A 24499-nucleotide genomic window follows, 5' to 3' on the forward strand; every position below is an offset into this window, starting at 1 on the left:
CAGATTTGCTTAGAATCTAGGGAAAACTGGAAACTCCACATGAAATTTGGGAGACCCAAATGTTTGAGTGAAACATGTTGATTTTAGATCACTATCGCTCTCCAAAACAAAACAGGTGGGTATTGCACATTCTAGAGACGTCTTTCTGCTTTTCAGCTGAGGCTCTCTGTTGTGATAAGGGGCCTAGTTCTCTACTGCCCTGTTCTTTGTGTGCAGGGCAGTAGAGAGGCAGAAAGGATGCAAAGTGGGACTAAAACACTGTCTTTCTGATGTGGTAGCATTTGCTATCCGTTTGGATTATACACGGTGAAGGCAATGGAGAATCAGGCCCACAAACTCTGTCATATTTGTGCAAGCTGTACTAAAAAATTCAACCTGTGCCTGGCCCCTAGATGATGTGCATGAAATAGATAAAGAGCTCTGAAACATAGATAATCCTCCTCCCCATCTTTTACCTTACAGCAGCTTATGCACTCCATGCAGTAGTATCTAGAGATCAGCATGCAGAACAGAGCTCTAGTGTGAGCAGCTCTCTCTTAGGGATTCATTTCCAGTAACTCTGCTCCAGTTTTTGGAAGATCATATTGTACTTTAGTAGATTTGCATAAAGGGGTGTGATTGGACACAGTCAACTTACAAATAATGTGGAGCAATCCCAGGGGAATGGAAAATCCCAAGGTGGGGGAAGAAAACCCTGATGCTCTTTGTAGAGTTTCCTCCAAATTCTTCTGTTTGGTCAGGTTTATTCCTCCCATGGAAGAAGCAGAGTGTGTGGCTCTTGAGCCCCATTAATCTCAAGAAACTGCCAGAGGCACAACGCCATCCTTCACACTGGCTTCAAGCCACTCTGCCGCCCATCTGACTCCTGGACAGCACTGTTCCAGCTGAGCGGCCTGCCAGGGAATCCCCCACGGGCAGCTGTCTCTGGAACCAAGGGTTCCCTATTGGGCAGGGGCTTTGCACAAAAGATAAGGCCAAGAATTTGTGGGGTTTGGGGAAGGATCATGTGTATTCAGAGCCCAAGGACCTCAGTTCCTTTGCAGTTTGCTTTTGTTTTGTATTAATATAGCCCAAGGGACTGGGGCAGGAAATAAAACTCATAAATTAAATCCATTGTAAAGACAGTCCCTTAACCCTACAGATGCTCAGTGCACATAAAGAAATGCAAAGACTTCCAGTGGATGACACTTTTTGAGAAAAGGCAGGGTACTACACCCCTTTGAATAACTGGGGAAACTGAGGCACAGCACAGGGGCCAGACTTGCTCAAGATCAGAATGTAAGTCAGTGGCAGATTTGGGAATAGACTCCCAGGAGTTGTGAATGCCAGCCCCCCTGCTCTAACCACTAGACCTCACTTGGAAACAGAAACCAAGAGTTCTCCCTATTCATGCATATAGAGCATTTGTGGGAAAGGCTGACTTCTGACCCCCTTCCATAAAGAAGTGGGGATCCACACATGAAAGGCTCAGTATACTGAGATCAGCTATGTTTCAGTGTGACCTACATCTTCAAAGGTATTCAGGTACCTAATTACTTTTGAAATCAATGGGAGTTAGCAACACCTGAATCCCTTTAAGGATTTGGGCCTGCAGCCTGTTGGGTAGACCATTATACTGCAACTCAAGAGATGTGGGTTCTATTCACAGCTCTACCATTGATTTGCTGGATGACCATGAGCAAGTCATGTCACCACCCTGTGCCCCTGTTTCCCCATCTGTAAAATAGGGATAATGATACTGCCCTCTTTGTAAAGTAATTTGAGATCTAATAATGAAAAGAGCTATGCAAGAGCTAATTAATTATTATTTATTTTAATTTTATTATTTATTATAAAATCTCATTTATATAAAGGGGAATATTCTTTTACAAAAGAATTTTTTCTAAGCATATTCTAAACTCCTTGTTGTCATTGCATTATTGCCATTTAGGGAAAGAAGCTGTTGTTTCTCTCAGTGAGAGCTGCAGCCTTAATGATCCTCTGTTGCAAGGGCCCAGTTTGATGAAGCAGAAGAGACCTGATTACGCCCATTAAATTCAATAGGAGCAGGTTTGTGTCCAAAGGTTGAAAAAACTGATTTTCCATTTGAAAAAATTATAAATCAGAAAATTTCAAAACTGCTGTAAGGTACAGTCCTTGAGCCTTAAAATGCCACCTCTTTTTGGGGGGTGTCTTTGCTACTGGAATTCAGTGGTTTTTTCAATGGCATTCGCCCGGCAAGGAAGGGAGGATTTTAAAGCCACAGGACAGCAAATTTTATCATTTTAATATAAATATTTTCTGGTTATTTTTATAGTTGACTGTACAACAATTAACCACCCCCACATACACTACTTTTTTTTTTTTGATTCCTAGGAAAGATATGTAATCAATATGGAGAGAAACTCTACTAACATCTAGAGGTAACGGAACCAGGAGCACCCAGAAGTGTGGATTTTAGGGCTTTAACCTGGACAAGGCTCCTATGGCCAGATCTCCTGAACTAGCAAATGGTATATCTACCAGAAGCCACTGGATCCTTTTCTACACTACAGCTCCCATTGGTGCCAACACCAGGACAGCTGAACAATGAAAACAGGTGGTTGTTTTTAGTAATTTTAGTAAAAAGAGTACAATGCTACAGCATCCCCATTAGTCTTCTAACCTTTCAAGATTAAAAAGGACCTCCTATTTAATCTGCCTTGAAGTATTAGACTCAGAGCCTGCAAAAATAGACATTATTAGCTTAAAGCACAAGAAATCCCATTGACTTCATTGGGACTACTCATATGTTTAAAGTTAAGTACATGCAAAGGTCTTTGCAGAATTGGGGCCTTAACTGGGAAAGGAAAACAAACAATACCTGAATTATAAGAGATTCCAGGAACTGTGTCCTCTTAAAAGGACACAATCAACTCTAAAAACACACTTCTTTCTGGAGCTTTTAAAATGTACTGTTATAAGCAACTCCTAAAACTACATTAGCAGAAAGATTATGAATTTTTTTTTCTTCTAATCAGTTTGTTTGCTGTGTATACTTGGCAGCAGATTGTGTCATCTGTGACCCACCACCCTCCTAGTGAAAAAGTTTTTCCAATATCCAACCTAAACCTCCCCCACTGCAACTTGAGACCATTACTCCTTATTCTGTCATCTGCTACCACTGAGAACAGTCTAGATCCATCCTCTTTAGAACCCCTTTTCAGGTAGTTTGAAAGCAGCTATCAAATCCCCCCTCATTCTTCTCTTCTGCAGACTAAATAATCCCAGTTCCCTCAGCCTCTCCTCATAAATCATGTGCTCCAGCCCCCTAATCATTTTTGTTGCCCTCCGCTGGACTCTTTCCAATTTTTCCACATCCTTCTTGTAGTGTGGGGCCCAAAAGTGGACACTGTACTCCAGATGAGGCCTCACCAATGCCAAATAGAGGGGCATTTCATGTTCATGTTCCAAAGGTCTAGTCAGAAGTCTGTAAGAGAGAGCTCTGTTTTGCAGCCCACCTTTAAGGTTATTAGAACCAAAGATATTCTTGTTAAGGGCAAAAACCCTCTTCTCAAATCTGAACCCTGAAATACAAAGCCAAAGATACTGATGGCATGCTGTTTACTGCACAACTGAGAATGAGCTAAAGACAAAAATTTTACATGATCTAGAGTCTGAAGTCAACCTGCTCTTACAGCGCAAGAGCTAAGCCATGACTTCTGCTCACAGCACAATGAAGAGGAAATCCAATGGCTGAATATTTCAGTTTTTCTCTTTCTTCATTACTGAACTCCTATTCTAATGGATCAGATGCTGGTTGGGAAGTAATATGGGGCCAAATATTCTAGTGCTGGCTAATCATATGATGGCTGTATTCTATAATCTTTTCCTGCCTATGGCACTACCACCTGAAAATAATACAAATAGAACTGAACTTTGTGAAATCTGATGTATTATTTTTTCTGTGTTTGCTTATTTCGGGGGGGGGGAGGGAGAAACATTCTTTTGAGTTAAGTTTACTACTGTATCTCCTTTGTCCCTCAGAAACCAATGGGAGATGTACTTTATTTTCTTATTGGTCATAAATGACAGTTTGTCAAATACTCACTTTTTTGATTGTCTGTATTTATTTCTCAGTAATATGAGCTAGGTCTAGTTTAGGTGTTGTGTGTGTTTGCAACAGTGCAGATTCAGTGTCACTTTGTGTACTTTTTAAATATAAAACATCTCTTTCTGTTTGAAAACCAAAAATACATTTTACAGTTTTTTTTCATGATCAGTTATTACTATCTTGTGAAAGACTTTTCCCCCCCTTATTCCCCACAAATGCATGAAGGCAAAACTACAGACAACAACCCAACAAACAATTTATTTTTTAACAATGTTTCCCAAAATATTTCCATAAAGCAGCAGCTCCCTAATGGTGCTGTAATTTTGAAGGCTGGATGCTTTACAAAGAATTATACTTTTGTCTTATTTTATACAATCCCTGTTTGGTGTGTTTTTTGTTGTTTTTTTTTTTTTTTCCTCTGAGTCTCTGAAAGAGTTAGGGCCCACCTTTCAATCATGAAGGTTATGATAAGTGAAAACTGCTATGTAATGTTAACTGCACAGCTAAAACTAGCATATCTTCCAGGTCTCTAGGCTAGCCCTGAGGTAGCTGTCTACAGGCTGCTGGATTCAGTACTTGTTACTGTAGACTTGGCTTCTGTGGTGAATGCTGATTCAGCATTTGACCCAATGACTGGGAACTACAGATACACTAGGAATATAACAAAAATATGAAGAAAAACTCCTACATAGTAAGAACTGATCTGCAGATGCACTCAGTTCAGAGGAATAACTTTCTCAAAAAATTTTTGTTTATGGGACACCTGATTCTTAGATTTTTCTAGTCTTTCAAGATACAAAAATAGAAAAGACATCCCATTTAGCCTACTGGCAATATTAGCAGTAGCAAAGGGGACATCAAGGTTTAAATCCTCGAAAGTGTCTTTCACCATCAAACCTGACAGGGAGACTAGGGTTATGTTCATACTAGGAGCAAGGGGTGTGATTCCCTTGCTCCTATACACATACACTCTTTAGCTCTTCTCAAGCTAGTGTGAGTATAAATAGCAGTGAAGCTACAGTAGCATGGGTATTGGCATTGTAAGCATGTGTACGTGAGCTGGGGACTCATTCTCTCCCCCCCACCCCCAAGCTCATAGTGCAGACATACTCCAAGGGCTTGATCTTCTGCAAAGCTCCCATTTACTTGAATGATGCAGGATTAGGGCCTAAATGTGAAAGGGTGAAATTCTGGCCCCAGTCAGGCTAACAGTGCTGAGATCCACTGGGCTCTCAGCTTTTTGAACCTAAGCTGATACCACCTTCAGGAAAGTGCATTCATAATTTCTTTCTTCTTCTTGAAGCCATTGGTATCAAAGAAGCTGTATCCTGGAAAGTTATAAATATTAGAATCCAGTCATCTGTATCTAATGCTATTTCAAATAATTCCACATGAGAAAAATAAAAATATAGCTACTTGTAATCTTCTTTAAATACTCTATTCAATTCTTCATGTGCTAAAAAGTGAATCACAGGCCTTTCTTTGTATAATTAACCCAGATCTAAAATTACTCGTTAAAAAGAGGGTGCTAGAGAGACAGTTGAATGAAATGAAACTATAACTAAATTTTGCAGTACAAAGAAGGGAAATTGAGGGATACCTCTGGTCTTTGAATTGCTTTTTTTCTATACCAACCGTGTGTATATGTTGTGATATTGTTATTCACATATAATAAACCTCAGTGAAATAAATTAGAAAAAAACCTACTGGATTTTGCAGCTTCTTCTAACGTATTCCTATTTTATGAGAATTTACATTGAAACTAAACATGTATGAATTCTGTATAACTTCAAGAGTTTTGATTGGTCTGAGAAATAAACCTACCCGTCCCCAAAATGCCAGTAAACAAGCAAGGCTTCAACTTTGGTGAGTGATTGGCAAAGTAAAGATGCCCAAATACTTGGGCAAGCATGGATCCAGCTATACTGTATATTGGGTATTATACAAGAAAAGGATTTCATGACATTTTGCTAGTTAAACATTATCTCCTTCAGACTGACATAAAATTCTTATTGACAATATGGGTAAAATCCTGGTCTGCCCTACAGAGAGGCATTAGGGGAAGAAAGGGTCCAGATACATCACCCTAACCAGACTACTCTCTCAAACAGTTATTCATTAAGACTCACCTCACAAAGTGACATTTATGGAATTCCTAAGAAGGCAGCAGCATAGAATTGTCCAACAATCTCAAGAAACAAAAACTATACATATTATTTTTTCAACATGTGCTGTGGATTTTGGGGGGATAGGGTTATATGAGCATATAATCAGAACAACAGTTACAGCATTGAAATCTAATAATAATAAATGGCTTTTCTGGTTATCAAACACCCCAGATTTATTTTGGCATTTAATCTCTGTAAGAGTTATTTGCCAGCCTCACAGGCTCATCTGCCATATATTTTCCTTACAATTGTTGTGGGAGTTGGAGTGCCAATGTTGCAATCAATTAGAAAAAGAAATGCCATACTGAAGACTTGTTTGCAGCAAGATGTAGAGACTCCTTGTCTTCAGGAGGCTGTGGAGATGAAATAGAGGGAAAGATATGCTTGTGTTCAGTATAGGGATACTGAAACCCCTTTTGCTTGTATTAAATGAGTTTGTATGGAAACATGGGTTTTGTCTGTACCATTGATCAAGAACATCTGAATTGTTGCCTTAGTGTTGCACTGCCACAACAAAACTAAAAATTGTGTCACCAAAGAGTTGCCACACCACTGATTTGCCTCATTCTCAGAAGAGCTTCACTTCTAAAATTCATTATCCATGTATTGGTGCTGTTTTTCAAATGTAAAGTACATTCTACTGTACCTTCAGAATAGTAATGTCAGCTTCTTTTGTAACTACAGTACTTGTTCTTTATGGAACAGCAGATTAACCTGCAAAACTTATGATGCCTTTATCCACATACTGTCCTTTCACATATATGGAAACTGTTCTGTGGTTGCATTCCTTTAGCAGTGTAGTTGAGATGGCCTCGTGTGCAATGGGAAGGAAAAGGAATATTAAAAATTAAAAGCAAAACATTATTTCTAGTAGGATTTCAAAATTGGTCATTGTCTCTTAATGCATATGCACCTTGGAATGTATTTGCATATTTAGACTTTCTAGCAACAGTCTCCCAGAGCAGTGGGTCTACACTTAAAACTTTTGCTGATATTATAATGTTGGTTGGGGTTTGAATATTTTTGACATTTTCATGCCAGTAAAAGCTCTAATGTAAATGCAATTATACAGGCAAAAAAGTGCTTTTGACAATATAGCTTATTCTGTTAGGTGAATTGGTATAAGCTTTATTGACAAAAGCACATTTTTGCAAGTATAAGTTGTGGCTACACCAAGAGGGTTTGCCGGTATAGCTGTACAGGCAAACCTTTTCTAATGTTGACAGTGCCTAAGAAGAAAATGCCTAAAGCTTGGGGGCAAATCTCCCTTTTACTCTGAGGTTCAATGCTGGGCTTTTATTTATGTGTTGGATGTGAGAGCACGCTTTTAGGCTGTATCTGCACTTGAAAATTCAACCAGTGCTGCAGCTCAACCAGCAATAACAGTGGAAACGGTAATGTAGACAGGACTCAGGTGCTTTTACCACCTTGTAGTCTAGCCCCACTTGTTGGTTTGAAAAAAAAAAAAAACAACACTCAAGGCCAATCTACACTATAGTTTCCACCATTGCTACCTCCAATGGAGATGCCCAAATGGTGAAATATGGCTAAGAAATGGCCTTAATCAATCAGGACAGGAGGATCACACATTTTTAGAGGCTACTGATATACAGTTTGAGAAGTTTCTGATCAGCTTGAAAGAATTAAAAGGAAAAAGTCATCAACAAACAAGGAAAATAATAAGTAAGATAATGTAGGCATTAATGTGATAATGGAATGCTTTATTTCACAGGTAAATTGAAGCTTGTAAGATGTTGATATTGGACACTGACTGTGCAAAAGAATGCAATGGTCAGCCAAATCTATAGCTGTAAAAGGGACAAAGAATGAGAAAATGTCAAAGGCAAAAGGAAAACAAGAGAAGAAAATATGTGCAAAGTAGAGAGTGAGCGAGAAGGAAAAACTGCAACACAAAAATAAACATGCCCTACTACACTAAATTATGTTTTTCTCCCTCAAGAGAACTGTCGTTCTAAAATGTATGTAGATGGTGGCTAATACAATACTATCACTGCCTTAGAAAGAAATAAACAGTAAAATTGTTTTTAAAAATAATCAACACTAATTTAGACTGGGACAGATGAGGGAAATCTGTACAACTGCAGAAAAAATGGAAGAGTAAAATGAGTGTGTGTGTGTGTATAGGTAGAATGTGTATGTGTACATGTGTATTATATAATGTGTGTGTAATATAGCAGTGAAGACAAGCAAATCATTCAGCAACATAGCTCCTTATACAACGAGACCTATCTAGCAGACAGGGAAAGAGCAAGAGAAAGCGAAGCGCTGCAGTGAGCATGGTTCCAGCACTGCCTTTCCCCTCCCTAAGCAGCAGCACATTCCCTGCTATTCCATTGGAGAGCACGTGTGACAATCCAGGCTCTGTCTTCCAAGATAGCCAATCCCGAAGTACAGTGCCTCTGCAAGTTAGCAAGCGCCTCAGACCCAGACAGCTGTGCTCTACAGTGTGGTCCTCCTTTCAGTGTAAAGATAGCTGTACCCCCACCTTCTGTTGACTTGGAAACAAGCTCTCTACCTCTGACTCCTCCCACTACAGCCAACCAAAAACTCCCCCTGCGCTGTCTTCTGTGTGTGATCACTAAACACCTCCCTGTCTCACACCAGGGGACCACGGGACACAGACAAGTGTTTCTGTTTTATTTTTTTTAAAGGAAGAAAATGGGAAAAAAAGCAAATTTTCCTGCCTCACATGGGCTTTTGGTCTAATGCCCCTGCAGCTGCTGTCCAGCTTCTCCCGGTGAATCCTAAATACTGATGTGAAAAAGGGCCACAGGAGAGACAGGGAAGCTCTAGTGGATGTGAACATTTGTACTGATGAATTGAAGAGGTGGAGGCTCCCTGCTTGCCTGGCTGTGAGAAGGTAAGTGAAATGCTCGGCATTTCTCTGGCTCTCTTAAATCAGATTAAGGATTAGCATAACTCTCTCCTCTGTTTTCTGAATAGGAAGGAATTTGAGAAAGGGAGGAGGGAAAGCTGTGATTTTGAAACAATAGGGAAGGTTTTGCTGGCTGAAGGCACAGCTGAATGTCACTGTGAGCTAGAAATGTTTTACTGTGTAGAGAGAAAATTAGTAAGGGTAGGAAGGCTGCTGATACAGTGAAAATGACCTTCCCAAGGGATGCTGGCCTTGTGTCAGCTGCAGGTTCAGCCTGCTATCTTTTTCACAGAATAAAGTCATCATCTCCCTTACTATCCTGGATTCTAATCCACATATATCCAATACCTGAGCCATACTAAGGTCCATTGTGCTCAGCTAATATTTCAGAAAGGTAATTAGCCAGATTGTCTCTGCTGGAAGCCATCCTTCCTCCCTCCATCCCCTCACATTTCCCTGTACAAGACCACTTCATCCTAGAGGGATGCAGATAGCATAACATTAATTAGAAAAGACACCTAGCTGTTGGATTCTTATGGTAGCTTCTCCCTATAAATGGCACATCTTGCTAAATCCTAAGCATGCCTGGCTCTGAGGAGAAGCTCTGTGGCGCTGGGGCGCATTATCTCATTGTGTGTTCATGCATGTGAAGGCGTGGAGAGGTTTTATTATATTAATCTGTACCTGTGCATGGTTCCCATCTGCAGTTCTGAACCACGAGTTTTTAGATACGTGTGTATCTACATTTTAATAAGTTATTCAAACATGGAAAGATACCCCAGGAAACTACAGCCTTGCATACCTGCAGGGAAATACATGCCAGTTTTGTTTCTGGTAACAGAATTTTTCTGTTTGTGGCCATTGCTTTATACAAATTGTTTAATATGAGCTTTCGCAGTATTTATTCTAAGGGCTACTGACCTATCTTAATTATATTTTGCCTTTGCAAGATTTGTGAAAAATTCAGTGCTTTTCACTCAGCATTCATTGGTATGCTGTCACTGACACTCCTGTCCCCACAATTCTTAACATTGACTCCATAATTCGCGCCATTGTGGGTCACACCCTTAGGGTGACAGACAAAAATCAATTTCACTGTAAAGGTTATAGCAGTAGGTCAGTTAGAAAACCCTGCCAATGTGAATACTTATATGTGTTAACAAGAAGTAAAAACTAGTTTTGTATTTTGTTGTTTCTTAAGGAGGATTTTTTTAACCTTATGGATGTAGATATTTTATATCCAAGTGATAGCTAAAATCCTCTGTTTTGTGTAGGTGTATTGACTTTTCTTTAGTGGTGCATCTATCTGGTAATAGAAGGGATACTTTCAGCTTTCTGCAGGAGACAGTGCTTTATGCCATTAACATGGCTCACTACTGACTGATTTGTTTGGGAAATGGTCACCCAAAAGGGATTGATCTCTGCCCTTGGATAAAGGACACTATCACAGGATGGGCCCAAATATAAGGAAGGATGGGGTTGCTTTCTACAAGAGAGCAGGGAATTTGTACAATCAAGTAGAGGAGCTCTTGGGTATGCAGCACATTTAAAATTAAAGCTTTTGCCATCCCCCAGTACCAATGCATTGGATCTTGTTTTGTTTTTTTGTAGAAGAGTCCCTATTCTGTGTGTATGTGCATGTATGGAGGGGAAACCAAACAACTTCTGTGGAAGCTGGGAAGACCTCTCCCATATCTGAGAGTTGGACCTTAAAAAGATGAATCAACTCTTACATATTACCTAAAGAATGCTTCAGAGCACCCCAGTTTGTGGAATCTGTTCTTGCTTCATTGATCAGTGATGAACTGAACTGAGACTCTTCTGAAGTAATTAATATAGAGTCAGAGAAAATAAGCTTCCAGTACAGTAGGGATTTCATCTACAGGACTTGGGTTTGAATTTAGTCATGACAAAGAAGTGTTTAAAAATGATTTTCAGGTGGCTCTGAAAGTCTGAAATGGAAGTGTGTACCTTGTTTCAGGTCAGTTTACATGTGAATGGTTTTCTGCTATTAACAGTAAAAAGTTAAAATCGATTAACAATTTATAGACAGAAGCAGAAGATGGAACCTGGCCCTCCATCTTACGGAGTGTGTGTTGGGGGGAGGGTAAGAGTGATAATGATGTTAGGTGTGTGGGAAAACTCAAGAGACTAATATAAAGGATCAGATCCTCAACTGGTGTAAGTGAGCACAGCTCCCTCGACTTCAGTGGAGCTATGTGAATTTACACCAGCTGGGGATACGCCCCAGGGAATGATTTCCCCTCTATCTTCAGCAGATAATGATCTCACCACGTACAGACTGAAGTGCAATGATGAAGCAGTATGGAGGAATCTTATCACTATTTTAATCCGATTAGAATCCTTGGTCCAAATTTTACTCTGTTACTTTGGTGTAAATAGCAGTAACACCACTGACTTCTAAGGGGCTTCTCCAGATTGACAGCAAGGTCAGTGAGAGCATAATTTGGCCCATTTTCTCTGCTTAAAGACATGAACCTGATCTCAGAAGAGTTAATGAAAGTTTTGTCACTGATTTTAGTGGGAGCAGGAGCAGACTCAATATGAATGTGCACAGATCCACTATGTTTGCTAATCCATTTCTCCTAAACCCTCTAGGAACAAAAATGCTGAACAATTTAGTGGCAGATTTCAACAAGGTCACTGGCACAATGGCAAATTCCATAACTCTATACAACATCATCAACTCTAATATGTAACATATCAGAAATCGTATTGCATAGTTCACAGCAACTACAGTGTTATTGCTAAATAATTGGCCTCCCATAAATACTCTAAAGGATGACACTACCCACTTGCACCAGTAACAGCATGACAAAGTGGTAATTAACACATTTTTGTCAGAATAAAGTCAGAGATGAATTTTAAACTGTATATTTCCTGATAGTATGGCATATTCAATCATTCTCTTTAGACCAGATGACCTCAGATTCAAATCAGTACTAACACCACATTCCATAACAAGGAAGATCCTAACTAGTGGGATGAGTTGTCCTGTAATGAAATATATAGGACCAAATGTTGCTGTCCATAACACCAGTGAAAATCCAGAGTAAATCCATTGCCCTTAACAGTTACTCTGCATTTACTTCAGGATATCCAAGAGCAAAATTTGGCCTATACTTTATAATCCATACTCAAAATTCACATTATCAAATAGTCTTTCCAGAGTGAAAGAAGAGTGATTAAGAAGTCCAAATTTCAGCTAACATAAAGTTGAGATGACTCCAGTGGGAAAACCCTGGACTCAATGAGCAAATAGTCTGAAATTCCTTCTCATTCCAAGTGGTCTTTGGAAATTCAGTCTAGGGTAGAGTTACAGCCTATGATATGAGAGGACCAAATTCTGATATGAGAGGTTTGCAGCAGCTCCATAGAACAGCACAAGGCATGTGGCTCAGCACTAGCTGAATTCAATCTCATCTACACTATAATGTTTAATCAACATTGTAACTAGTTAGTGATATAATTGCTTCTCAACATGATTTATATTCACAAACACAGTTAATGCACAGTAACTACCCCTATCAGCTAATCATGGTCTTGTTAGTGCCTTAGGCTAGCACATAATTTTTTTTCCTGTAACCAAATCCTAACCATGTTATTGTATTATGTAGGTGGGACTCCCTAACCGCCCTGAATAAACAAGTTAGCCAGTCCTTTCCCCTAGTTCTCTGAGCAACGTTCGAGAGTTCATTCCTCACGTGTTACTGGTGCTGCTCTGTGTGCATGTCCTCTAGGATTTCAATTCTCTGTTGAGGCAATGTGAAATAACTGCTTGCATTTTCAAAAAAATGCACTGACACAAACAGGCAGCATTATAGGTGTTGATACACAAATACACTTGACATAGGTGTGTTGTGAAAAACCAACTCAACTATGTTTGTTGTAATCATGTTGTTAAAATAAATAAATAAATAAAAAACCCCAAACCACCACCTTTTCTTCCCTTTGACACTTGATTAAGGCATAAAATCAAAATGGTCAGACTATATTAATAAAATAATTTTTAACACCCATAATACATTTATACATGGAATAAAGTGATATTTCTGTCTTGGTGTTTTAAAAACAAAAAGAGAATAAAGTTCAGTGGCTAAACTTCCACTATGGTTGTGCTATGATAGAAGAAGGCTTATAAAACCAGAACTCTCTAAAAATAAAATTAAGAACTCCTCTATATAACTAAAGACACCAGACTCTATAAGTCTGTAAATCAAATAATGCAGATAACACTACTAGCAGCCCTCTAACTCAACTGTGCACCAAATGGTTAATAGAGCTGAGTGAATAATTTATAAGTGTTATGCAACAGCTACAAAACTAAAGCAGTCCACATCACCTTAGAGACTTCCTAGTCCTACATTAAATCTTCATTGGCCATGGCTGCTCTCTTATTGGATTTTTCCCAGCATTCCTTTCTGTGGCTGGCCCTTTAAATTTGGCAGAGCCAAGCAGCTGCAGTGCTAGAGTAGCCATTTTGTAACTGTAGCTTTCTCTCTTCCTGCTGGTAAGTGCCTATTATGGTTTTTTTCCCTTTTTTAATACCCAGGAAATAGTACATTCTCACATTCATTAAGAGTTTCTTGGGTACACTTTGCTACTTTTTCAAGTGTCCACAACAGATCAGTTTATTTTAATTTGTTATTCAATGACTTTTACTATGATGTTTAAAATTCTAAGACTAGTCTTCTTTAGATTTAAGCTATTGGTTGATCATGGTATTATTTCTCTTCCTGGACTGGTTTCTTGATGCAAATGTTCACCAAAAGCAAACTTAAAATTTGCTTTACTAAGTGTTTATGTGTGTGCCTAAAAACTTGCTTCCTACAAGCATAAGAGTTAATACAATATTATAACAATGGTTCCTGAGAGGAAAAAACAAAAGCATTGTGAAGATGGTTTATTTGAACTTTTTTTAAAAATTGAACAAATATTCTTGGGACACTGTCAGTACTCTTGTAATGCTGGTGATTAGCAACAGTTTAAAAGGTTAAGCGGCTTCACATTGAAGTACACTCCTCTTGTTAGGTCAGCACAATATCCCTTGCTACCGTATGTCTACCCAATATAGATGTATGAAACAATTTTTAAAATACCCAATAATTCAAATTCCAACATCAAAAAGATGTGTGAATCTCTGTGTCCTTGTAATTGCAAATTACAATCCTCCATCACCCAAACATGACTGGTAATGTGCTGCAGCCCTGAATAGTCTAACCTGCCAGCAACCTAACTTTGAACATTCATACCGATCAATTGCACAGCAACTAGTAGCTGCTTTGCACATTTTGTTCTGGTAACTCAGCAATTGCCTGATCCTGCAAGACTCAGGAACCTGAGTACGAATTCATTAAATTGAGGGAGCTCAGCATTTCATAGAAGGTGGTCAGTACCATGCAAATATCTGCTTCTAAGTGACTAGCATATTCATTATCCCCCAAAATACAATGGATCTAATACTTGGTTCTGCTACAGCCCTCCTGCACCCCCCTGCTAGTGCAAAGGGGCATAAAGCAAGCTTAACTGGGTACCTGAGAATTCCCCTGGTATGTGGGGGCATCCCCAGCTGTTGTAGAGCTGGCCTAGCAACTCTGGACCTCCTCCTACTTTTGCAGCCAGGGGAAACTGGGGATGGCCAGAGTTACTAGAATAGCCTCTTGGGGTTAATAGACTAAGATTGCTCTGAATCAAACTGGGGGCCTCATAACCCTCAGATGGCTCCAGAATCCAAGATCCACAAAGGCATTGCCCCTCTTGGATCTTGCACTTAACACAGCTTAGCTGGTCCCAAGAATGGGGTCCAACATGAATTTTTGACTTTTTCACTTGCCCTAGGTACCTGCATAGAAATTCTTTTAAAAATACACAATTAGCCAACCCCTGTCAAGCAGAGACATCTTAAAATCAATCTATCCAAATAACATGCTCCATCATCTCTTTCCTCAGGCAGAAGTCTGAGTAAAGAGTGGACTTTTCATGGTGAGCTGAAGTTCAGACTTGAGCTTTGCCATACCATGTGGGGAAAGTGAATTCCAAAGGCAAAGGTCATCCACTGAAAATAAACTGCCTCCTGTTATCAGACATTCAAATGTAGGCACAGTTATCAACAGCTCATCAGTTCAACTGTGCATGGGACGCACAGGGGAAAATAGCTTTGTTTCAAGTATTTAGGAATCAAACCATATAGGGCTTTAAAGATCCAGGCTGAATTGTAAAATAGGGAGCCAATGCAATCTTTAGCTCATTGGGCTAACCCTGAAGAAAGAAAGCAGCCACGCCCTCCACAAGTTGTACCTTCTTAAGAGGGGGGAGGGGGATAGCTCAGTGGTTTGAGCATTGGCCCGCTAAACCCAGGGTTGTGAGTTCAATCCTTGAGGGGGCCACTTAGGGATCTGGGGTAAAATCAGTACTTGGTCCTGCTAGTGAAGGCATTTCAGGATCCCTTCCAGTTCTATGAGATAGGTATATCTCCATATATTTATTATTATTATTATTATTATAAGACTCTTCAAAGATACCAAAGGCCCATGTAGAATGCATTACAGTAACCTTGCCTGGAGAACATAAAAGGGGACAGGATAATTTTTACAAGAATTGTACCAGAAAGAAAAAGTAACATATGTTGCAACAAAAACACGTTTAAAAAACAAGTTGGCCACCACAGTCAACTGGAACTCCAGACTCTTTAAACTGTGCACCTTCCTCTTTGACAAAGCGTGGGAGAACTCCTCAGCCATTGTGTAATCATGGGCTTCCCTAACAAACTATGAATAATTCCCCCACCAAACAGCATCACCTCTATCTTCTTTGGAAAGAGCCTCAGCCGACTGACTCTCAACCTGATACTGAGAAAACAGACATTGAACTCCCCTGGTTTCAATTCATAAGGGAAGCATACTAGTACTACAACCTAAATCACCTCAGCATCCCCGCCCCCCACCAGTCCCATACACTTGCTGGACAAGAAGGATTGACTGACTAGAACTGTACAAAATTACCCAAGAAAGCACATGCAAGATGGATGAGCAATTACCCAGTGTCACCCTCTAAGATCTCTCTGAAAGCAAGAACAAAAACTGCTCAATTATAAACCCCTCCATAGTTAAGTCAAACTTTTTGATCATTAGAATCAAAGGCTGCTAACATCTACAGGAATCACCATGGAAACCTTATCTTCTACCTTGATCTTCAACCAATAAAACCAGTGAAGTCTCCATACCATACTCAGACTGAAAGTATGATTGAAAGTTCAAAGAGATCTAAGGAGCTCAAATGTTTCCAGAATTGCCTCACCACCACATTCTCAAAAAGCTTGCTCCAACAGAATAAGCTAGTGATGGGGGATAGTTAGTCTGGTTGTCAGAATCAAGAAATTATTTCTTGAGGAGGACTTAGACTGGTTATGAAAAAAGCTGGCACTCTGTTTTGACCCTCTGGGATGAGCTAGCTTCAATCAAGAGTGGAACCAATACCTCCCCATTTATTGTTGTTATATGGTGCACGAGTCTAACACACAGGGAGTAGCCAGAAGCTCTCACCACATCCAAAACAGTGAACGAAAGTAATCAAAACTTGACCAGAGCATTTGTCCCCTCCAGCATTTATATAGCATTTGTCCTCTCTAGACTTAAAGGTTCAGGTTTTTATGGACACTGGACACTGAGGAAGTCAATCCTGTCCAGATCAGATTTGTTTCATTTGCAAAGAGGACAACTCCTGAGGATGGTGTAACTTATGTTTTCCTCCTATGAAATGAAGAAGAAGAAGTGCTTCATCCGCCTTGATTACAAATGTTCTTGAGTTATGTCATTCCTCTGGTCTGTGTGGCCAAGGACAAATAAGAATATTCTCCTCATAAATAATGTTTTTAAGACTTCAAGCCACACCCAGAAACCAATCTTTATGATCTCTAAGAACTTAATAGGCCTAAAGGATACAGAGTTCCACCAAGGGCACCACATCTTAAAAGGGCTTTGGACTAGCAAGGAAAGCATTGAGCAAATACCACAATTTTTTCTACATTTTTTTGTTTTTGTTTTTGTTTTTTGCTGGAATAAAAACCTGAACCTTCTTTGACTGTGTTTGAACCTTTTATATTTGCTTTCCATAATATTTTAGAACACAAGTTTGTTTGTTAGGTTTTTTTGGGGTGGGGGAGAGAGGGTAAGATCACAAAACCTGAATTTTAAAATATTAGAAAATATTAATGGAGAGTGCATATTGAAATTGTTAAAGCATTCACACTAAAAACCTTTTTCTCAGCCTCTTGTATCCAACTTTGATCTATGTCCAATCAAAGCTAACCAATACAGCTCTAATTCTGAATATCAAATATCTTTGAATAAACTATTCACAATCAAGCTACCAACCAAGAATTATTCACAGAAGTCATCTGGAAAATAGAGATTTGTAATAAAAAATAGATTCAAGAAAATTATAAACTGCTTTCAGACATTTTTGTTTAAAAAAAAAAAAAAGAGAGAGAGAGGGGCCAGCTGGAATGTTGTCAATATTTGGCAATACTGTTCTTATTTACCAATGAAAAATTATATGCTAGTGCAGTGTGGATTTTATCATAGTTCTTTTTTAATGACACTCTTTATCTGAGAAGTTTAGATGACTTATACTTGACAGTTATATTAGGAACATTTCAATCCTATTGTTTCCTTTGTATATACTTCTGTTCTTTCAATCATCATTGATACCTATTGATCTAAGTTATGCAACTTCAGCTATGTGAATAATGTAGCTGAAGTCGACGTACTTAGATCTATTCACTGTGGTGTCTTCACCGTGGTGAGTCAACTGCTGACGCTCCCCCATTGACTGCGCCTGCACCTCTCGGCCTGGTGGAGTACAGGAGTCGACAAGAAAGCGTTCAGCGGTCGATTTATCGCGTCTGAATTAGATGCGATAAATTGACCCCCGCTGGATCCATCACTGCCCGCCAATCCGGCGGGTAGTATAGATATACCCTAAGACAAACATTCTTTGCTCTTACTTGATTCTCTAAGTAAACCCAGCTGTGTTCTGATCCTTTATGAAGTTGTTTTTAAAGATAAATGATGATCCATTTAGCATCATGGAGCATGTCCTCAAGACATTTTACCTTCCCACCAAGTTTATGTAGTTGAACCTCCAGCATGTTCAGCAGTTCACTTGTATTCTTGACTCAGAATGATACATCTTTGCCCCAAAATGATGTGTGTTCCTTTCCATACAGTGACAGCAGCTGCACCTTCTTTTGGCACGTAGAAGGGATGTGAAATACTAAGTTATCAGCTCCTGCCTTCAGAGCCTATGTGATGTGTAAAAGCACCAACTAATATGGGAACCTATGGTTTACTTTTAAAGGTGATGTGTTCAGCTCTGTGTGCCATTTTAATAGTGCATTTACAATGGCTCCAAAAAGAACCTTACCTGTCTGTATCAGAGGGGTAGCCGTGTTAGTCTGAATCTGTAAAAAGCAATAGCGGGTCCTGTGGCACCTTTGAGACTAACAGAAGTATTGGGAGCATAAGCTTTCATGGGTAAGAACCTCACTTGTTCAGATCCACTTGCATCTGAAGAAGTGAGGTTCTTACCCACGAAAGCTTATGCTCCCAATACTTCTGTTAGTCTCAAAGGTGCCACAGGACCCTCTGTTGCTTTTTACCTGTCTGTAGTGTCATAAATTAACACTGTACTTCTCAAACACAGATGGAGATGTACACTGGTCCTAAAAGCTTACTATCTAAATAAAGAGACAAAGTGGGTAAAGTAATATCTTTTATTGGACCAACTTCTGTTGGTGAGACATCCCACACCTGAAGAAGAACTCTGTGTAGCTCAAAACTTCTCTCTCTCACAAACAGAAGTTGATCTAATAAAAGATATTACCTCGCCCACCTTGCCTCTCTATCATTCTGGGACCATTCCAACAAGAATAGAATAACACTGCATACTATCTAAATAAGATCAGTGAATGAGGAGAGAGAAAATGGTGAGAACAGATTGGATAAATCCGAGAAGAGATTACACTAGTTGAGATGTGAGATGAAAGGGCCCAGGCAAATTTTGTCAATATTAACTCTGGAAAGAGGCAGGGAGATCTTGCAGAGAGAGAGGGGCAGGAAGGATTTAAGAACTGAGTTGTGGAGGTGAGAGAAAGGGAACTGGGGTGCAGGTGAGGGATTCAGTGAGGGTGCTGCTTGGCCAGGGGCATGACAGAACTGAAGGAGGAAAGTAGGAAATTGTAGTGGAGAAGAATCGGCATTATCATGGGACTTCACAGATGTGTGCTGTGGAAATAGATGTTGGGGGTGAGCCAGAGCTGGGGGCTGGCTGACATGATCTAAGTGATGGGAGAAAGGGGTAAAAAGGAATCAAGAGTGGTGGAGACTGAACTGGTGTAAAATTGAGAAGTGATGACAGTGGGAGGGGGCTGACTATTAGAATAGTCATGGTTGTTAATAAGCTGGAAGGACTGGGCACCAGGATGAGGTGGAAGTGTGCTGTGAAACAGTCTTCCCCTCCCAGTAGGATGACCTTTCCTACACAGATGGCTGAAAGGTTGTCTGGTGTACCTCTGGAACAGTTCTCATCTTGTATCCCACTGGAAAATCTTGTTACAACAGTTACTGACATACTATCATACTGAATTAATCCAAGGAAAGTCCTGCTAGCAGTTTGAGATTTTTCTGCCATTCTGAGGATCATAATCTTCAGTCTGTTACATAAGTTTTAAGACACTGTATCTCTATTTATTTCAGTGCATTACACCAGCATTGTCATAGGGAGCAGGCTCTATCCCAAAGCATTTAATGGACAAGGCTGAAAGGCAGGTCATTAATCATCAAAAGAATGTCAAAAATGTTAGTTCTGGAAATCTGATAGATTGCATTCAAATGATGTTCCTTACAATTTAAATAAATAATTATAAAGTACTAATTACTGCAAATGCAGATTAGGTATTAATGTACTGATTGAAGCCAAATAGAATCAGCAGTGTGATACAAATGTGACAAAATCAGGAGAGTTATAACCACATAGCTATACAGTTACCACTACATACAACTCAAAAGTAACTAGAGTTGTGATCAAACACAAAAATTCACATCTGGAAAACACTCAAACTGGAGGTGCTGAAAATCCAGATCTATGGATTTTGATTCTGGCCCATCTCTACTAGTAACAGAACCAGTCTACTGTATACATGACTTTATACTGAAAGAACCTGTATTGTAAATATTATACAGAGTAGGCCACTGCTCATGCTTGTAAGGTAACATATCCACACAGCCTGTTATTAACACAACTCTCAGTGCTCATACATGATATAAATACCTAGATGAAGATATGGACAACAGAGCCAAATCTATGCGCAGCTTAATATTAACAAATCTGTACAGATATATTCTACCTAAGATACTCATGTTTTAACAGTGACAAAACCCCTACAGTAAAATCTACAGATAGCGTGAACCTGAAGTAATCCATTTAGTAACTTCCGTGGACCACACTGAAATAATCTGTACTGTTATATGAACACATAAAGCCATACTAACAAATTTCCTGTACTGCCACAATACAATAAAAACAGAACCTGCATAGTAAAATTTGTCTTCTATACATGTAATACTGTGTAAACCTATGAAGAGACCTCTATACATAATGCATCACCAACAAAATCCATGCAGTAGCATTTAGCTGTAGCTGGAAACTAATAACACTGCTCGACAGCCAAAATGCTTCTGAAATAAATGTAGTCGAACTTTACTAATTCTGGGTCACTGAGAATGAAAATGATGCTTAAAATTGTTGATTGGCTCTGGTTTTCAAGATATGCTATTGGTCAGTATATACGACCCTTGATTTGGGAATGGTGGAGGATAAGTGAGTTATAAAGGGAAGGGATCTTAATTTAAACCAGAAATGACTAAAATACATCTTTGACTGGATCTATGAATAAATCTATGACTGGGTTTGGATAGTACTTGCTTTTTAGGCAAAACAATGAATGATGCAATCTGAAGCTGGTATTGCGTCATACATGATATGAATTGCATCGTGTTATTCCTAGAAGTCATGGATGATGCAATCATAACGAAACTTACATCACTCTGCTGAACAAATTGCCCTATATCAGCTCTAGAAATCATACAGTGTCGTGCTCTTATTTGTCAGTGTTTGATTTTGCAAAGGGACCCATTTCCGTTTAGCCAAAGTGAGCAGAGATGCCTTGTACTTGTGTGAACAGTGCAGATAACTTCTGCTATGTTTGTGGTGAAATGACTTTTGCATCACAAAAGCACAGTATAACCACTATGGTTAAGAAAGCCTATCACCTTTATTTTGGCTGCAAAATTGGAGATCAGGACAAGAGGTGGGCCCCACACATATGCTGCAACACTTGTGCAACAAATCTTCGCCAGTGGTTGAACAGGAAAAGGAAATCTATGCCTTTTGCAGTGCCAATGATTTGGAGAGAGCCAACAGATCATACCAGCAATTGTTACTTCTGCATGGTGCCTCCAGTTGGGAAAGGTGTGTCAAAGAAGAAAAAGTGGACTTTGCATTATCCAAACATTCCATCAGCTATACACCCAGTACCCCACGGAGAAGGACTGCCGGTTCCTGATGCACCAGAATCATTCTCACTTGAGTCAGACGAGGAAGAGGATGAAACTTCTGGTCCTGAACCATCAATGTCACAGGACCCACATTTTCTCCCATCCTCCTCCTCTGAACCACACCTCATAACAAAAGGTGAACTGAATGACCTTGTCAGGGATTTGGAACTACCCAAGAGTAAGGCAGAGCTGTTGGGCTCCAGACTACAGCAGTGGAATCTCCTGGCAGGTGATGTTAGGGTTTCCATGTTCCGTGACCGTCAAAAGGATCTTGTCCCATTCTTCTTCATGGAAGGTGATCTTGTAGCCTGCAACAACATCGATGGTGTGATGGTGTGATGGCAGCCCTCAACATCGTTCACGATGTTCATTGATTCATTGAAGACGAGTCTTAAAGCTGTTTTACTGCATAATGGCAATGTTTTGCCATCAATTCCAGTTGGTCATGCAGTCCATATGAAGGAAACCTATGACAACATGAAACAACTTTTGAAGTGCATAAACTATGACCAACATCAGTGGCAGCTTTGTGGTGATTTGAAGGTTGTTGCTCTCTTGCTTGGTCTGCAGACTGGATACACAAAGTACTGCTGTTTTCTCTGCAAGTGGGATAGTCGTGCAAGAGATTCCCACTACATCAAGAAAGATTGGCCACTCCGACAGTCATTGGAGCCTGGGAGGAAAAGTGTTCAGCATCCACCACTTGTTGAATCAAGGAAGATTTTGTTACCACCCTTACACATCAAGCTGGGTCCGATGAAGAACTTTGTCAAGGCCATTGACAAAACACAAGCAGCTTTCAAGTACCTCCGTGGAAAATTTCCAAGGTTAAGTGAAGCTAGATAAAGGAAGGTGTCTATGTTGGTCCTCAGATTCGTGAACTTCTTCGAGATGATGCATTTGACCATGCACTGTGTGGCAAGGAAACGACGGCATGGAAAGCCTTCCAGTTAGTGGCAATAAATTTTCTCAAACAGCAAGGCAGACAGCTACAGGTTATTGGTGGAAAACCTCCTCAAGGCATACAAAAGCTTTGGTTGCAACATGTCACTAAAGATACATTTTTTGCACTCTCATCTAGATTTTTTTTCCACCAAACTGCGGAGCAGTGAGCGACGAGCACGGCGAGCCATTTCACGAGGACATTGCAACAATGGAGAAATGCTATCAGGGCAAATGGAGCCCATCAATGCTTGCAGACTATTGCTGGACAGTGACAAGAGATGCTCCATTTAATGAATACAAGAGACAAGCCAAGAAGCGCCGAGTAGACACTGAATAGGACTAAACTATGTACATAATAGTTTTTTGCCTTTTGTTTCGTAATAAATTTTATTTATATAACCCTTTTGCTGATTTTTAAAGTGTTACATAAACAGGACAGGTGAAATATTATCATGTAAAGCAACCATAAACACATAAAAAGACCTAGGTTTACAATTTATGATTAAAACTCTACTATCTACAAAATATACATAGACATAAAATGTAAAAACTTAAATATCTTAGAAACAGTAGCCAATCCGTTGTTTTAATTGTCATATTTGAATTCAGCACATCAAAATACATAATAAATAGCACATTTTATCTCTGAAGCAGATGACTTCTCAAACATTGTAGACCAGTGTAATCTATAAAATAACATCAGCAGTGATGATCTGACCATGCTGTGACATGTACAAATAGTACAATAAGATGACAACTGTACAGTAATGTGGAACTAATAAAGTAGATGTGAAATTGAATATCCACAGAGATCACCAGGTACAAGTGCTGTTTTGCTGTGAATCACTTACTAAACGCTTTGGTTATCAAACTCTCTCATTGCAGTGCAAATCTGACTGGAGGAAGGAAATCTATACTTTCCCTTCACATGATCAGATCTCCACCAATAGAAAGGAATCATCTGCCAGCTTTAATAAGTATTCCACATGCAGTATTGTGGATGCAAAACATCAAATTTATCTTTATCTCGTTCAAAACAAAACATAGGGGTCAATCCAACTCACATTAAAGTAAATGGAAAAATTCCCACTGACTTCCACTAATGGCAGATGGATCTGGCCCAGAACATCTCTAACAATGATGCCAGTGTTTGCATTGTTTATGGGAAACTATGAATGCTGTGGCCCCAGAATACTACTTCATTATATGTATCATAGGCTTCCACTTTTGCAGCCCTCCCCCCCTTCGCTAATGATTGGGGAATCTTAAGGGATTTAAAGTTCAGAATAAGTTCCCAAAAGTGCAGATGCTTATCTGAAATATCAAATTATCTGAATATTTTAAGTATGCAAAGTTTGGCTGGGAATCACATAAAGGTTACCTGTGAGATTTTCAGTACTTATTTCCATTTGACCATTCCCCCACTCCCCAAAGTTGTTATCCTCTGTAGGTTGTTTGGCCTTATATAAAATAAATGTTGTGGTCTCATTTTGTTCCCAGTGTCTATGTTAAAGGAAAAAAGCACCATCATAGTTAGTACCAACTGGAACCTTTGTTTTTTGAAGTCTCTGTAGAGACCAAGACTGAATGGGAATAAAAACCAAACTTGCCTGTAGACATGGTTCTCTTTAGGACTGGTTCTGAATATGCACTGGTGGTAGTATCAGGAAAGCTTGTGCTGTGCTTGTTCTGTGGATAAATTAGGCCTTTGGTCCCTAGGAATATCAAGCCAGCACTTTCCAGCCATGCTAAATTTGCTTAAAACAAAAGCTTAGTTGGATGT

The 24499-nt window shown here is 39.5% G+C and overlaps 2 protein-coding genes and 1 long non-coding RNA gene across 3 annotated transcripts in view; 1 reads left to right on the forward strand and 2 right to left on the reverse strand.

Annotated features, from left to right (window-relative positions):
• Positions 1-24499, reverse strand: part of RSPH14 (radial spoke head 14 homolog) — a 197402-nt gene that overhangs the window by 18227 nt on the left and 154676 nt on the right. The gene's annotated exons all lie outside the window — the stretch shown is intronic.
• The window catches only part of LOC122172301 (uncharacterized), a 48764-nt gene continuing 26630 nt past the window's right edge, over positions 2366-24499 (reverse strand). The window contains exon 4 of the long non-coding RNA XR_010592763.1: positions 2366-5400. This is a non-coding gene — a long non-coding RNA (uncharacterized LOC122172301). The remainder of the gene's footprint in view (positions 5401-24499) is intronic.
• Positions 8895-24499, forward strand: part of GNAZ (G protein subunit alpha z) — a 144544-nt gene continuing 128939 nt past the window's right edge. Inside the window, exon 1 of the mRNA XM_005288615.4 lies at positions 8895-9121. The gene's annotated coding sequence lies outside the window, so the exon portion shown is untranslated. The remainder of the gene's footprint in view (positions 9122-24499) is intronic.

This window comes from Chrysemys picta, chromosome 15 (genome assembly GCF_011386835.1).
Source record: "Chrysemys picta bellii isolate R12L10 chromosome 15, ASM1138683v2, whole genome shotgun sequence".
In the NCBI taxonomy this organism is placed as follows: Eukaryota; Metazoa; Chordata; order Testudines; family Emydidae; genus Chrysemys; species Chrysemys picta.